The sequence below is a fragment of the Saccostrea cucullata genome, unplaced genomic scaffold (assembly GCF_032062105.1).
Source record: "Saccostrea cucullata isolate Sc308-1 unplaced genomic scaffold, CSIRO_AGI_Scuc_v1 ctg5061, whole genome shotgun sequence".
NCBI lineage: Eukaryota > Metazoa > Mollusca > Bivalvia > Ostreida > Ostreidae > Saccostrea > Saccostrea cuccullata.
In genome coordinates, this window is record NW_026934220.1 from 43,814 (window position 1) to 61,548 (window position 17,735).

Here is a 17,735-nt window from a genome sequence, read left to right on the forward strand (position 1 = left end):
TTTTCTAAGTAGACAGTGATTCTTTAAATATTGTTTGGTTGCCCTTTCCCAACCGACTGGTGACTTAAACTTTTCAACTTCTATTACTTATAAGTAGCATTAAATACGTTTATGACTGGTTCGATACGGAAGAGTATGCTCTACGTATGGAAGTTTTTTTAAGAAGTAGTTATTCACTGAATTGTCGATGGATTTTTCCATGTCTTTTCCCCTATCATGACAACGAGAACACAGGGTTGTGACCGGTCTGTAGGAGATGCTCACTCCTCAATGGCACCTGATCACATTTCTGATGTTTTAAAGGTCCAAGTTTGCGACGGATGCTCCTGACTCGCATTGTTTAATGGCAGATGATACAAACATTTTTTTTTATGGAGATGACTAAATATGATGTAACAGGTTTAGAAAAGTTGATAATTCTTAGACTTTTTTCTCCTAAGACTTGGAATATGAAATATAGACTTGGCAAATATTAGTAATACTTTAATAAAATAACAAATGCTACAGAATATTCATGTTATCTTGGTGCTAAAAGTATAATATACACTTTAGAAAATTGTACCTAGCCATGTGAATTTTATCGGGAAAAAATTCAAAATGATAAAAAACAGCCATTGTAATGTTTCAGATTTTTTTATCATTTTGTTTTTCCTCATATCTCAATATTATTTCATTTCACCTTTTGGGGCGATGAGGTGTGTACTCAATAAAAGACATTTGTCTTCAAAAATCTGTTTAGACTCTTACTTTTTTATGTTCTCAATCTGTGCAATAAGATTTCAGAATTTTGAATAATGTCATTCTTGCGCGGCCATGTCAGAGTCAAAATGATTCGTTTAATACAAAACCTGATTTCTGAACTCATCTTACATTCTTCATAGTAACACACTCATATTTTGGAGTGATTCTGAGCATGTCCTGTAGAGGTGCAACTTGATTCTAAAGAATGATTGCACTTAGTGTATAAAACGTGGCCCCCGGTAAATTGCGCAAAAAATAAAGTATAGAAAGTAGCCTTATGAGATTAATAATATTTTTAAACAATGAGAACGTATTTTTTTTTACTACTACGGAGACTGTAATTGGTATACTAGTTACTACCCATGACAGTAATCTTTCATTTAAAAATGGATCAATATAGTGTGGTTGCTGCTCATCTTTCTTTGCTATAAATAAATTTCTTCAAATGAAAAGGAACACATTTTTAAAGAATGAAGAAAAATCCTTTTATTGAAACATTGAAAGAACGACATTTAAAACTGAATCACCGTAAAATCTCCAGCAGCTGAAGCATAACACTGAGTTTATAATTGGTCTGGCGATGTAGTGATTGTCTCCTCAACTTTTCCTTCCTCCTCCTTTCTATTTCCTCCCTTCGTTCTCTGGCTCTCTCTTGCTTCTCTATCATTGCAAGCTCCCTTTTACCTGTAAAAAAAGAATTCATATATTAAACACAAACTAAGTATTTATTCTTTATCGTACATACTTTAATTCCTTCATTGTTAGACCCTTGTTATGGTGGTAAATTACATAAACTTCTACGTTGTTCTTACGTTTTAATGCAACTTCATCCTCATTCTCTTTTCTTTGGAGTCTTGTTTTCAGAAATGATACGTTAGGCCACATTTTCTCTCCTCCAACAGTTACAGGAATATCAAAGGCAACGCCTCCCCCGCTCACTTTGGCTTTGATTCCGTTCTTCTTCAGTATCTTTCGCAACCTCTTTTGCTGTTTTTTTAGTGCGAAAAGGAGTTGGAAAAGGCGCAACTTTACTATGGAAGCAACCCATTGTGTTTATTCTGACTTTGTTGCTATATCACGCTAAGTTACTATGACGTCATCTTTATTGTTACGTCCTTTATACTGTTACGTCAAGCGCAAAATAAAAGAAATCAGTAGAATAAAGAAGGCAGAAAGAAAATATCATTGAAATTAGAGCACTTAATATTACAGTATTCAATGATTTTATTTTATAATTTTCTTATTTCTATACCTAAAAAAAATACTAGTCCTTCGGATGAGACCTTATAATAAGAGGCGTGAATCTAGATTTTTTATCCTCGAGTGTGTGTGGAAAGGGGGGTGTAACAGAATTTCAAAAAAAAAAAAAATAAATAAAAAGACTTCTTTCCCATTGGAAAACTTGGGGTTCGTTTAAATACTTTCAAAGCATATATACCTAGGACTGTTCATACCAACATAACAAAGATTTCAGGAGGGGTCTGTGTTTTCAAAGGGGAAGTTTCCCTATACGTATGGTCACTTTTACTTCGTGTTTAAACAAAAATTAAAGGAGAATCAAACGGGCTGTGATGTATGGAGTCTGAAAATGGACTTCATTGTAAAATATAGAACTACTGTAGCTTATCCCTTTGTTATCCTTTTTTGTGGTATTCATGTCTTCTTTTTTTAGTGTGTGGTGGTATACGATCTCGAAGGGACAGGGTGCGAAATATTATTACACCGTTAGTGCTAAAAGCGGTAACTTGTAAGTCCACTCAGTAGCAATATCATCAGTAAGTAAACATTCATGAAACTGAGCATTTATGCGGTAGATTTTTTTTTATCTCAACATGTTCAATGTGAATTTGTGAAAAATAATAGATACTGGCTTTTATTTATCATGTTTATAGAGTCTACGCGTATTTTTCGAAAAGTTTTCATGTAACGTTAAACCGAAAGTAGAATGTTTAGCTTTGTTAATTTAAAAAATAGTTTTACTTTTTTAAAATTATTGATTTAATCTTTATGGTTATGTTTATCGTAAGAAGGATTATTTGAATACAGAAATATATATTACACTATCAGAATAAAATTATATTTAAATCATGACAAGATAATGATCATGATGATAATAATGAATCTCAAAATAGGGGCCTGTTCATGTACGGACTTGTGTCACTTATCAGGGCATCAATTTTAAATATCCGTGTCATAACCAGTATATTTACATTACACGTTTTCTGCATATAAAGTGAAATGTAGTCTATTGCATTCAGAACACCATATTACATGGACAGGGTGCCAAAAGTTTCAAGTATATGTTTTAGTTTGACTTCACAATCGTTGAACCTATTGTATGAAGTGCAAAGTCATAAGCGAAAAGCTTACATTGACCAGAAGCTGTTACTTTGGCTCTTCCATTAACTGTAGCTTACATGAATGATAATACATAATTATTTAGGTTTTTAAATAAAAATCAAATTTGCAATCAAGGTAGACAGGTAGAGAGCCAAAAAATGTAAATTTAAGAAATGAATCATTATTTTTGAAAGATTTAGTCTCATAACTGCAACAGTGTGTGTAAACAAATTTTCATAACTCGTGACAATTTGTTTGCACACACCGTTTCAGTTATGAGACTATATCTTTCAAAAAATAATGATTCATTGCTTTTATCAGCACTGTACAATGATATAATGTGATTGCGCCCATGTGAAAAGGATCCTTATGGCAATGTTCATGCATTTTGAGTTTTTCACGGGTTCTGATAGAGTAAAGTTAGAAGTTGTCAAATATGAATTTCTATAGTCCTACGTATACTCTAAGTGGGTTTTTTTCTTCATTTTTATCAAATATATTTTAACAGGTTAATAATGACGTCGTGTTTTTCAACAACGTCAAACGTTTTCAGAGTGAACGTTAAATGATTGTCTTCTGTAATTTTACTACAGTGATTAATAGTTGTATAACATTTAATATTTTTCCATGCACATTATGTTTATCTCATTGTCTCTTTTAATTATTAATAATTATTTAATAGTTATATATATTATGGATTCATCAGTGGTGTATAATACATGTATTATGAGTGAGTGTTTGTTTTAGATTTCACTTTTCTATGACACCAGGGGGAAACCTGAACAGCGGGCAACATCCATTCATTTTTGTTTTGAAACAATTATTTTCTCAAACAAAATATTTACTGGTAATCCATGCAAGAGTCATTTGATAAGCCTGTAGAATTCATTTGAAAATTATTTTAATTTAAACATTGCTCTCGATAGGTCAAGATTTCAGCATAAACGAGATATCTTTGGTTACCATATATGTGAAAATTATTTTTTTTTAATTACAACATTACGCTACCTAAATGCTACTGCGAAGTGAAAATTTATTTGATTGTTCTTTCTTTCTAAATTTTATATAAAGACAGGAAAATTGTGAAGTGTGGTACATGTAACATGTAATTACGATACACAATAGACAGTAAATAAAAAGGAAATTCGGTTACTTCACTGCATCTATAAGGTTCTGTCTGCATTGGGTCAATAATGACACTGCTTTTTTGAAAATATAAATGATACACGAAATATTTTTCGGTCTAGCAGTAAAAATATTTTAATATTAAGCAATCAAAAGGTGGAAATTTTACAAACAAATGAATCAGTTATAATCCGCAATCATTTACACAATAGATAAACCCAGGATTAACATTTGTAGAATTATGTGGGGGGGGGAATCTAAATGGCAGAAACTTACAATTCTTGTGAACACGAGTTAAAATAAATAAAAAAAAATATTTTTTTTTACTTCAAAAGTTTTAGGTGCACCCAGTACCATTAACCCTACAACTTGCAGATTCACTTTTTTTATTTAGGTTTGAAATAATGCTGCCTATTATTTTTCATTACTTATATTTGTACCTTTAATTCTGAGCATTGCCATTTTCAAAATCGCACAGCGATTATAAACACTATGCACCTGGAACTGAATTGCTATGAATTCAGTATTGTTAATCATGTATATAATGATACCCTAAAATAAAAAAAAATCTGGTTTTATTTCATGAATTGGATGGTTTTAGAAGCACACCCATAGAATTAAATTAAAGATGCCATTTACGGTTTATATATATAATTTTTTGGGGGGTACGGGTGGGTAAAAGATTAATAAATGTAATTGTTTATGCCTAAATATACAGTCAGTCGAATATGACTGTTTTGTTTAATATATTTCCTGACAATTGTCTGTGAACTGGCTGAGCTTTGAAATGTCAGATTTTTGTAGGGATGTAAACATCTTAGAAAATCATCATATTATTTATGACTTAATTAATAAAAAATCCCCTTCATTCCAATGTTTTCTAATTTTTATTCTATAAAGTGAGTTTAAAAGAGTATGAATTCTATTCTGGTCCCGTGCCCAGGGACGTAGCAACAAGGGGGGGGGGACAGGGGGCCTGGCCCTTCACTTTTTTCCCCAACCTCACTTATACTATAGGAATTGATAATTGAAAGTCTGCCCCCCCCTCCACACACACACACACACACACACTATTAGTTATGTACGGAAAACGTAGTATAAAAATTGGTACTGAAAAAAAAGTTGGCCTCTAACTAGGATTTTCGACCTTGTGCAACATTAACCCTTTTTTTTTTTGCTTGTCAACTTTTTCAGAGAAGTAAAAAAAAAATCTCTGCCCCCCCCCCCCCCCCCACTTTCAAAAACGATGCTACGTGCCTGGTGCCAGAAGCTTGGATATGCTAAGCCTTGTAAAGCCTACATGTTACGGAAATATATAAGGACACCCCCACACCCATCCCCTGCACTGCAGCCAAAATAAAACAAAATGCAAGCATATTTGCTGTTTTATGTCATGTATTTTCAGCATTGAATTTTATTTTCTGTTAGCATTTACATGTAGAAATAAAATCAGACCCTGAACTTATATAGATTTTTTTATCAACCAAAACAAATAAATAATTTTTGAGCATATTAAATAATATTTATCCATAATTTGATGGCAGGTTAAACAATATATTATTCCACACTGATAACTGCAATAAGATTATAAGTTCAGTGATGATTGAGTTTTTAGCATGATAATTGATCTGTTAAGAGACATTCAATGGTGATCGAGCTTTTATGAAAAACAAAGTTCGGCATGGCTTAAAGAATTAATTTGCAGATAATGCTTAAAACATTTGAACTCCGTATGAAAAAAACAACAACAACACTTACGTGTAAAAGAGTTACATATATATTAAACTTAGAGATCTTGAAAATAAATAGCTATACATGTATATATATTTTAGAGAACAAAAATGATTTTTTCTTTCATTTATTATTTCATTTGTTTTGAATACTCATCTTTTTCAATAGAGTTTCACATTTCTCAATATTAGATAAATAGATTCAATATAAATATTTTTATCTACCCTACATCCTCTCTCTCTCTCTCTCTCTCTCTCTCTCTCTCTCTCTCTCTCTCTCTCTCATCAGATTTACTTGACCAGCTCTATTAAAGTTAGAACATTAAGATTTTTTTTTCATTCGGTTGTTTTTGCTTGTTTTAATTTTTGTAAATTGAAGTGTCTTTGTGCAACAAGAATATAAGACAAAACAACATTTTTAAATTTTAATTAATTTAATCATGATTATAAGGTAGACGCTTTACATGTTTATTATTTTTTAAAAAATGAAATTCGTCATGAAATTATTTCATGAAAAAAGCTATATATAAGAGATTTGAAAATAAAAAATAAAGTCTGTTCAATTTTGGAGTTTTCTTTTTCTTTTCTTCTTTGTTTTTCCTTTTTCTACAATAACCTTATTCCCAAAGTACAACAATATTTTTTTATTTAAAAATTCATAATTATGATGACGATTAAAAGTTTTTTTTTATTTGGTCATATAATATCTCTTTTATAATCCGGGAGAAAATTCATGCGAACATGCAGCTGAAATGTGAAAAAGTACGCAGTTAAAATAATGAATGTCCCTGTCTGGTACCCCTGTTACATCGATTGTTGACATCAGAGTTATCTCTCCTATTTTTATTTATAGAAAATACAAATAATCTTAACTATCGTCCTTACACATTCTTGATAGATTTGTAAAAAAAACGTGGAAGATGTATGTTTAGTTTCAACATTTGAACAAACAATTTAACAACAGTTTAAGCAGTATGCACCGATGAATCAATGTTTACATGTGATCGAAGCGATTTGTATTTGAGAGTGGTGGAGCGGATCTCAAAGAAGTAGGAAGATAATTTTCCTTTGCAATATTTTTTACGATATATCCTGTCTAAGATGTATTCTAAAAATGGTATAAATATGTAAATAAAATCTATCTAGAGTATAAAGGTTTAATATGCTATCAGAAAACACCTTGTCTACAGCTTCTATACATTTAATTACGCATTTAGGAAAACTAATGGTATTATAGAGACGTATTTAATTAATAATGTTTGTTAAGAAACCAGTTCTAAATGTTTTAATTTATATCTATTAAAATCAGTGGATTAGGAGATTCAGATATTGATTAAATTAATTTATACATGAAAATAAATTCCACATGTTGGAAACAGCGATATAAACTCTGGATGCGTCAAACGTCAAAACACGTAGTTAAAAAAATCTGCGTACAAGTTCACCGTCAGTCTGCAACGTCACATCTTTATGACGTTATTTCTCTGTTTTAGCATAAATGCCATAAGGATCCTTTTGTCATGGGCGCAATCATGTATGTTACATATTTTTAAATTTTAGGTTCAGTTCAGGATGAATTCTGGTGCTTATGAAGTGATGAAGGGAAAAGAATGGAAAGCTATTAACTTTGATTGGGATTTTTCAGTCGGTGATAATGGACTCAGAAGAGGAATCGCAATTATACCGGAGAGGCAAAGTTTTATTACAATGTTGGAAGATTTAAATTTTGAAATTTATGAACAAAAAATGTAAAGTTGACGAGAAATTTATCCAAGTCCAAATTTTTGAAGGAATTGAAAGAATGTAAGTCAATGTCTCACTGTTTGTCTTAATTCACTATACACTGAGTATATCAAACGTGTATCCAAACATCAAAGTACAATAGTTTCAGCCAGAGATATAATTATCTGCTGTAAGTAAGGCCACAGTTTTTAGGTCACCTGAGTAACTCAGGTGACCTATTGCTATCTGTTTTCGTCCGTCGTCGTGCGTCGTGTGTCGTGTGTTAACATTTGAACATTTTCAGCTTCTTCTCTGAATCCACTGAACCAATTTCAACCAAATTTGGTATACAGCATCTATGGGTGAAGGGGAACAAAAATTGTGAATTTCATGGTCCCCGCCCCCCTGGGGCCTGAGGGGTGGGGCCAAAACCACTAAAATTATTGCAATCTTTAAAAATCTTCTTCTTTACTCCTGGACATCAAGCAGGCAAACTGTTAGCATGAATGTAATAAGCATTGAGTCCTCTACCAAAATTGTGAAATTCATGGCCCCAGGGTCAGGGGTTCTAGTGCTAGGGCGGGGCTATATAGATTATATAGTGAAAATGCATTATTTCTTTGAAAATCTTCTTCTCTGCTCCTGGGTATTAAATAAACTAAGTACATAGTTATGATGAGCAAGAGTGTCTCTTCCAGATTTGTGAATTTTATGGCCCCAGGGTCAGGGGTTCTGGTGTTAGGGCGGGGCTCTATAGATTATATAGTGAAAATGCATTTATTCTTTGAAAATCTTCTTCTCTGCTTCTGAGTATTAAATAAACTAACTAAGCATATAGTTATGAAAAGCAAGAGTGCCTTTTCCATAATTGTGAATTTTATGCCAATGATCCAAGTATATATATTTATGATGAAGAAAGGTGCATCTAGCAAAATGGTTTTTTTTATGCCCCGAGGGGGGGTGGGTGGGAGGGGGTACATAATCTGAAAAAAAAATAATGCTTTGAAACCTGCTCTTTGGTATTAATCAACCATTTTATGATAAAATTTGCAAAATTTTGAAATATGTGGCCCCAAGGTCAGTGGTTCTTTTTGGGTGAGGTGCACAACTGGTTATAAAGTGGAAGAACATTTTCTCTTTGTAACTCTGATCTACCTCTGGGTATTGAGTAAGTAGAGTATTTTTAATTATGATTAGCAATGGTGTCTCTTTCAAAATTGTGAATTTCATGGCCTCTGGTTTAAAACACGAACCAAATTTAATTGTTTGAAAGTTGTTACACAATACTCAGGTGACCTATAAGTCCCGTGGGCCTCTTGTTATATCTTTCGGTTTACGGATCCGCCGACCCGATTTTTTCAGGGTCTAGAAAATAAAAATAATGGATTTCATCACCACTTTCGATAATTTTCTGGAAAATTAAAGACTGATCATCAGGGTTTTAGTATTTATAATGCGTCTGATTCCCAAACATGTAATAAAACTCCCCATTCTTTCAAACGTTTCAGTGACTATAAACAGAAACGTGTAAACATGGCGGCAAATGTCTTTATTTTAAAGGTATCACACCGGTAATTGTTTTCACTATATAATTCTATATAGAATAAAAAATCGTTATAAATCGGGTATTTGTTTACATGAAAAAATATTTAGCAGGAGGTGTTAAACATTACCTGTCACATTAGCTGACACCAAAAAACAGGGTACCCACACGGCATTTTGGGACTTTTTCCATCTGCAAACACGGCTACCCTCAAATCCACGTGTTTTCACTGTGTTTATAAACACCTCGAGTGCACTACAGGAAGTAGCCTCTTATGCCATGAAAAAAATAGTTCCTGTCAAAAACCTTTATTTATTCACAAAGTACACAAGTAGAGCTTTTCTAAAAAGCTCATCGTCTTTAGCAACAATCTTAAACAGTTAACTGATCTACACCTATCAGGCCGTATAATTCTTTTCAATTTTGTATTTCTACATTAGCTTTTTACTGGCATTAGCCCTACCACGGTTGTCGCTCGGTCATCTCCGTTAACTTTGACTGACCGAGAGCTTTCGGCAAACCTCGGCTGATTCCATTTCCATTTTAAAACTCTAAGCTCTAAAACGCTTGCGCTCTCTTCCTCTCTCTCTCTCTCGCCATCTCTCTCTCCGTAGCTTTTCCCTTCTTTATTAACCTTTTACGATGTCTTAGAACTTTTTTCTTTGGACTTCCTAATTTACAGGATCAACTTACATATTTGACGATGTCCTTTATGAAGTATTAGAACCATTTCATGAATTAAAAGTATTATACAATTTTGAAATGAGCTTATTTATAGAGGCAGTTTTTACGTTATTTTAAGTTTGTGCAGAAGGGGGAGTGGGAGGGCATACATGTACCTCTAAAAAATAATAAGACGCAGATTTTTTTCCGGAACGAAAAAAAAATAGAAAAATCTATTGGTAATCTAATAACTCTGAAATTGAATAACTCGAGATGATCTATCCATACACGTAAACATTATAGAAGAAGTACGTCTCGTAACTACTATAGAAACTGGTCAAATGTGTCCGAAATTCTGTAACATCTGAATGCATTTTGAGGTAAATACCGAGGTTACCCGATTAAAATAAAAAGGTGTCAAATGCGTCCTAAATTATGTAACATCTGAATACATTTTCAGGGAAATACCGAGGTTATACGATTAAAATAAAAAGGTGTCAGACTCACGATTTGCACACATTTAATGAATAAAAATAAACATGGATTTTGAACCCTAATTCACTTTTAGTAGTAATTGGTTTGCCTTGCGGCTTTCTCAATCACATCTAGTGATCAGACATAACATGGATCGGACATATCACTGAATTATCTACAGATAAAAGAAAAATCTGCAGAAGTGATGTGAAAGTGTTACTTGGGGATGGCAATTATTAAAAATGAGTGATAAAAAATTAAGCTTTCATTTTCACTCTATTTTATATACAAAGCACCTACATATCTCAGTACAGTGAACGCAAATTGGGACATGTAACTTTGTTTCTTAGGATGCCCCTCCACTATGACTGGTAGTTAGGTTGGTTTCGCTTCAAATATAAAAAAAGAACTGTGGCAGTGTAGTGATTTTCACGGATAAAGGTGCAGGAAGGGAAAAAAACGGCGATAAAATATCTTCTGAAAAAGTAGAGGAAGTGGTCGAAATATATTATAATTCGTCCCATTCCCGGGTACATAGTACTAACCATGCTGAGTGTGCATGGCGATTTTAAATATTTTTATATACACACGAGTGTAATATTGGAGACAAGCAACAATCCTTTGCTGATTAAAATGCTTGATTTTTTCAACAATAAACATAGGCGCAGATTTTTTTAATGCAGTACACAATGATATAATTTAAGATTAAAGGATTAAAACGCATGTCTTACCACCCCCCCCCCCCCCCCCAAGACAAAATAGAAGTGATAGCGATATAGAATATGAGAATTAAAAATAGATAATTACATAAATACACTGTATAACTTTGCTTAAATGACAAGATACATACCTGAAAGAAAAAAAAATCTAAATCCAAATTCGTGTGATATCAAAATTATCTAGCGGACTATGATATAGCAGGTAATATAACTAGAAAAACTCGAATTTAGGGCTACAATCTATATATACTTATCTTTGAAATCAAATTCATGTTAGCTACCCCCCCCACCCGCCCCTTTTTTTCTTTAAAACTTCACGAATTCTGCAAGACATATATTTCATTGTCAAAATGCACGAATTAATCGTGGTTCGTCACTACACAAAAACATACTTACATGTACTCACTTTGATAATTCTATTTCTTTATAATAGACCCAGATTATTGTGTAGAAAAAAGATTTTTAAACTATTAATGCGCCGGGCTTCAGTTTATATTTATCCAGTCACAAAATTTGAAAACTTTTCAGAATTTATTACATGTATATCAGATAATAATTGTGTCATATTATGTCTAGAGTATTGAATACTTCTAAATTACATGTATAGCAAAAGAACTATTGTAACGCTCGGGTGTACAAAAGTAAGCAGTACTGTAGAAAGTTCCATAGCAAAGGACTTTTTACGATGTTATGACGTTACGTTAAAAATGACGTCCCTCATGTAAATTTCATTCAAAACAATGCCATACTGTCAATTCTCTTCTTGAAAAAGTATTACAGATATCTAAAAAAGGAAAACAGTTATGTAATATTTTTCTTCCAATTCAAAAGTAAAAAATTGATAGGTTGAAACTGCATGGACAAAAATTATGTACGTTTTTTTTAACTTGAATTTTATTTACCAAACCCAGACACATTCTAAATTTTGTGTGATAAGTGTATGAAACATTGAAAAAAAATATATAACCAGATAAAATAGATCGTTTTCATGGTTATAGGTCCCAGGTACATGCCTTGTTCAAGTTGTTGTTGACATTTTACTTTGACCGCCATTGGTAGATATAAGGTCATGCTAATAAAAGGAAATAGACAACAGTTTAGGGTTCACTAAAAGAAGGAAAGATAATATGTGATTTGATAATTAATATATAATTAATATAATATAGTTTACAAGATTATGAATCTAAATCAAAATAAATTAGTTGGTTTTTTGTTTAAAAAAAATAAATGTGTCATATGTTCCCAATATTCTATGATCAACATCTTTAATATTTAAAAAAATATATTTTTTAAATAATTTCATATAAGATCTGAAGTAAACCTTCAGTAAAATCATTTGTAGTTCCTTTTATTTGATTCTCATTTTACCACAAATATTTTTCCAATTTCAGGAAATGTTTTCTGTACCAATTCAAAACAAGGGTGGTGGTGTTTTTTGAAATCAGCGATGTTCCATTTGAAAGAAGTTTCAAATTATTTTTATTTTTATTTTGTCGCCACCCAATGGACATTTTGGTTGAAAAAATCCGTAAACCTAAAGATAAAATAACTTTGGCCTAAGCAGGGAAATTTTACTTCTGTTTAATTTTTTAGGTCACCTGAGTAAACTCAGGTGACCTATTGCCATCTGTTTTCGTCCGTCGTCGTGCATTGTGTGTTAACATTTGAACATTTTCATCTTCTTCTCTGCAACCACTGAACCAATTTCAACCAAATTTGGCACAAAGCATCTATGGGTGAAGGGGAACAAAAATTGTGAATTTCATGATCCCTGCCCCCCTGGGGCCTGAGGGGTGGGGCCAAAACCACCAAAATTAGTGCAATCTTTGAAAATCTTCTTCTTTACTCCTAGACATCAAGCAGTCAAACTGTTGGCATGATTGTAATTAGCATTGAGTCCTCTACCAAAATTATGAAATTCATGGCCCTGGGGTCAGGGGTTCTAGTGCTAGGGCGGGGCTAAATAAGTATATAGGGAAAATGCATTTTTTCTTTAAAAAATCTACTTCTCTGCTCCTGGTTATTAAATAAACCAACTAAGTGCATAGGTATAATGAGCAATAGTGCCTCTACCAAAATTGTGAATTTCATAGCCCCAGGGTCAGGGGTTCTAGTGTTAGGGTGGGGCTCTATAGATTATATAGTGAAAATACATGAATTCTTTGAAAATCTTCTTCTCTGCTCCTAGGTATTTAATAAATAAACTAAGTGCATAGTTATGATGAGCAAGGGTGCCTCTACCAAAATTGTGAATTTTATGGCCCCAGGGTCAGGGGTTCTGGTGTTAGGGCGGGGCTCTATGGATTATATAGAGAAAATACATGAATTCTTTGAAAATCTTCTTTTCTGCTCCTAGGTATTAAATGAATAAACTAAGTGGATAGTTATGATGAGCAAGAGCGCCTCTACCAAAATTGTGAAATTTATGGCCCCAGGGTCAGGGGTTCTAGTGTTAGGGTGGGGCTCTATAGATTATATAGTGAAAATACATGATTTTTTTGAAAATCTTTTTCTTTGTTCCTAGGTATTAAATAAACTAACTAAGTGCATAGTTATGATGAGCAAGAGTGCCCCTACCAAAATTGTGAATTTTATGGCCCCAGGGTCAGCGGTTCTGGTGTTAGGGCGGGCCTCTATTGATTATATAGTGAAAATACATGAATTCTTTGAAAATCTTCTTCTCTGCCCCTAGGTATTAAATAAACTAACTAAGTGCATAGTTATGATGAGCAAGAGTGCCTCTACCAAAATTGTGAATTTTATGGCCCCAGGGTCAGGGGTTCTGGTGTTAGGGCGGGGCTCTATTGATTATATAGTGAAAATACATGGATTCTTAGATTTTTTTTTCTCTGCTCCTAGGTATTAGATAAACTAACTAAGTATATACATGTAGTAATGATGAATAAGAATGCCTCTTCCAAAATTATGAATTTTATGGCCCCAGGGTCGGGTTTCTGGTGTTAGGGCGGAGCTCTATTGATTTTATAGTGAAATTCTAATAAATTCTTTGAAAATTTTCCTTTCTAGGTATTAAGCAGGTGAACATACCTATATAGTTATAATGAGCAAGGGTCCTAATCTTCCAGAATTGTGAATTTCAAGGCCATAGACAGGGGAAGGGGAGGGGGGGTACTTATATACTAAAAATGAATGAATTGTTTGAAATCTGCTCCTTGTTATTAATCAAATATTTTTGAAAAGCAAGGATGCCTTTTTAAAAATTATGCAATGTTTGGATCTAGGCCTAAGGGTCAGGGGTTCATGTGTGAAAGGGGCACTACTGATTAGTTGACATTCATTTTTTGCTCCTCTACCCTGCCTATAAGGCCCATGGGCCTCTTGTTTCCTTTCCCACTAACCTCGGTTGAACCAATTTAAAATAGGCAAATTTCATAGAATATGTATAACTTCTTAAACAAAACTGCTACTGGTCAAATTTAAAACAGGGCAAAAATGTTTGCAAGTGTGAAAGGGCGAAAATAATTAAAGTGGGACAAAAATAACCCTGTATATGTATATAGTATCTCAAAGCCATATGCTTGTGGACATATTTTTGGAACCTTTGTTAGCTGAATAGCTGGAATATAATTCTATTCATGATCAGAGGGTACATTTGGATTTAGAGTCAAGGTCATAACTCAAGGTCACCTGGTAGTGTAAATTAGACAGGCAGGGATTAATCTAGGGCATATTTACTACCGATATTCGGTGTTTTCCCCCTAGAGAAAATTTCCTGTAAGATGTAATTTTCCCCTTTTGATGAGTAAAATATTCCCCTTACAATAATAAAAACCTAAATATTTTTTCCTTCATGAAAATTGAAAATTTTAAGTAAATTTTTTCAGTGTATGAGAAATATGGTTTTACTTTGCTACATTATGCACTTTAAATTTGGTCATAAAAATGCTGAAATTCAATTGACCCCAAAGAAGGGCTTGCCCTGCACTCACTTGAGTAGTTCCCAGACCCTGGCTAATTTTCCCAATTTCTCCAGAAAGGGCAGATTCCCCAAAAACCTAGTGTAGATTATTGTTGATCGGTATTGTTCCAGGGTGGTGGTTTCATTAATGATTATCAATTAGGTTATTGTTCACTATAAATGCTAAAATGATCCATTGGTTATATAACTTGATAAAAGATATTGGGGAAAATTGATGTAAACATGGTATTAACTTCTTAAGTTATTTGTTTGTTTGTTTGTTTTTTATTTGACACATGTATAAAGGAATTCATGCTTTTGTGCTTTGATAATGTGATATTAGAAGTTCTTAAATGTTTGTTTAACATGTTGAAGTTAAAATACATTGCTGTGAAGACCAATGTGGATGCCTTTTGGTGACAGTATCTTCCCATGGAGTCATTCTACCACATAACGGACAGACAGGCAATGTGGCAACATACGAGGATTATGTCTTGACTCATCCAGAAGAAGACAAAACCGAATTCTCACCTAATTTTAAAGATGAACGTGTCTCAGTGCGGGAAATAGTTGAAATATTCAGAGATTCTGAATCAGATTTAAACAAATTAAAAGGAATACCAAAAATATTCTTTATTCAGGTACAGCTGCACTTAAAAAATTTAACTTGTAAGTATTGTAAAACACCAAATTTCTGTGACAACATAATTTTGGGGGAATGTTGTTTAATTACTATAAACAAGGCAAAATTTCCTATAATTAAAGTTATTATTGTCTGTGTTCTGTTATTATATGATTTTTTGTTTTTACTTTAGAGAGCAAACATTTCTTTGTAGGCATGTAGAGATGACTCAAAACAAATTGCAGGAAATCCAGGGGTCGATGTAGGTGTACAGGTTATTGTTGAGGAAGACAGTGTGTCTGGCAAGTTTTAATTTCATAACAAATTTATCTGTAGTGTTAAATTTGTGGATCAATTGGTCAAAAACGAAAAGAGCTTATATTTATAACTTCATTTGAAGAAGGGTGGACATATTGCTTTGCTGCCGTCTGTGAGTCGGTCAGCCAATCAGTTGGTCTTTCTGTTGGTCCACATTGTTTCTTCTCAATTTTCGTGGAGGTTGCACATATTGAAATGAATTTTGGTTACACAGATTTTTCAAAAGAATATCCAGGTCAAGTTAAGTTTTAAGTACCATTGAGTTATGCCCCTTGGGCTTAGAGTGAAACATATGGAGGTAATAAACAGTATTCAAGATCAAACATCCATATAACAATACAAAATAGGAGCAGAGCAAAGACGGACCTCCAAAACATCAGAGGTGGGATCAGGTGCCATGGAGGAGTATGCATCCCCTGCTGACCGGTCACATTCGCCATATGCTCCTTGTAATGAATGGGAAATAACAGAAAAATCATCTTCAATTCATTGTATAAATAATAGACTGACCATTAGTTAGTTGAAAAACGTCAGTCAGCATTTGACTCATTGATAAATTGTATTTGCTGACAAGGTCATTGTATAGACCATAGAACTTTCGAAATGATGACTTTAAATGATACTTTGATATTCTTGTTTCATCAACTTGTTTGTCAATAATTTATCTCATTTTAGAAATTGTTCATACGTAGTGCATGCACTTATTTTTCGAATCATTAGAGATACATAAAATCCATATGCAGGTGATGAAGGTATATTGCTACATAAGTATGGGATGTTAAATAGAAAAGTTAAAGTTATCACGTTTATCATTAAGCTTGTTTGTTAGATTACCTTCAACATCTTTTTCAAGTAAAATATCCAAGTATGAAACAGATTTGTCAGACTCTGTGGTATCTTTTATATCGACATAAGAATCGAAATTACAATTGTTAGTTTACAATACATCGGTAAATATCTAAATATTGAGTTGAAGGCTACAGCAAGTGTCTTCTTCTTTTTTAGGTCACCTGAGTTTAGTCAGGTGACCTATTGCTATCTGTTTTCGTCCGTCGTTGTGCGTCGTGCGTTAACATTTGAACATTTTTAGCTTCTTCTCTGAAACCACTGGACCTATTTCAACCAAATTTGGCATAGAGCATCTATGGGTGAAGGGGAACAAAAATTGTAAATTTCATGGTCCCTGCCCCCCTGGGGCCTGGGGGAGGGGCAAATACCACTAAAATTAGTGCAATCTTTAAAAATCTTCTTCTTTACTTCTGGGTCTAAAGCAGTTAAACTGTTGGTATAATTGTAATCAGCATTGAGTCCTCTACCAAAATTATGAAATTCATGACCCCAGGGTCAGGGGTTCTAGTGCTAGGGCGGGGCTAAACAGGTTATGTAGTGAAAATGCATTATTTCTTTGAAATTCTTCTTTTCTGTTTGTGGGCATTAAATAAACTAACCAAGTGCATAGGTAAGTTGAAAATGATTGCCTTTTCCAAAAGTGTGAATTTCATGACCCCAGGGTAGTGGTTCTAGTGCTAGGGCGGGACTATATAGATTATATAGTGAAAATGCATAAATTCTTTGAAATTCTTCTTCTCTGTTGATGGGCATTAAGTAAACTAACCAAGTGCATGGCTATGTTGAATAAAGCTGCCTCTTCCAAAATTGTGAATTTCATGGCCCCAGGGTCAGGGGTTCTAGTGCTATGGTGGGGCTATATAGATTAATAGTAAAAATGAATTATTTCTTTGAAAATCTTATTTTTTGCTCCTGAGTATTAAATAAACTAACCAAGTACATAATTATGTTGAATAAGGCTACCTCTGCC

General features: G+C 33.3%; 1 pseudogene; it reads left to right on the plus strand.

Annotated features, from left to right (window-relative positions):
* Positions 1-2,471: 2,471 nt before the first annotated feature.
* Positions 2,472-17,735, plus strand: part of LOC134240214 (uncharacterized) — a 40,637-nt pseudogene continuing 25,373 nt past the window's right edge.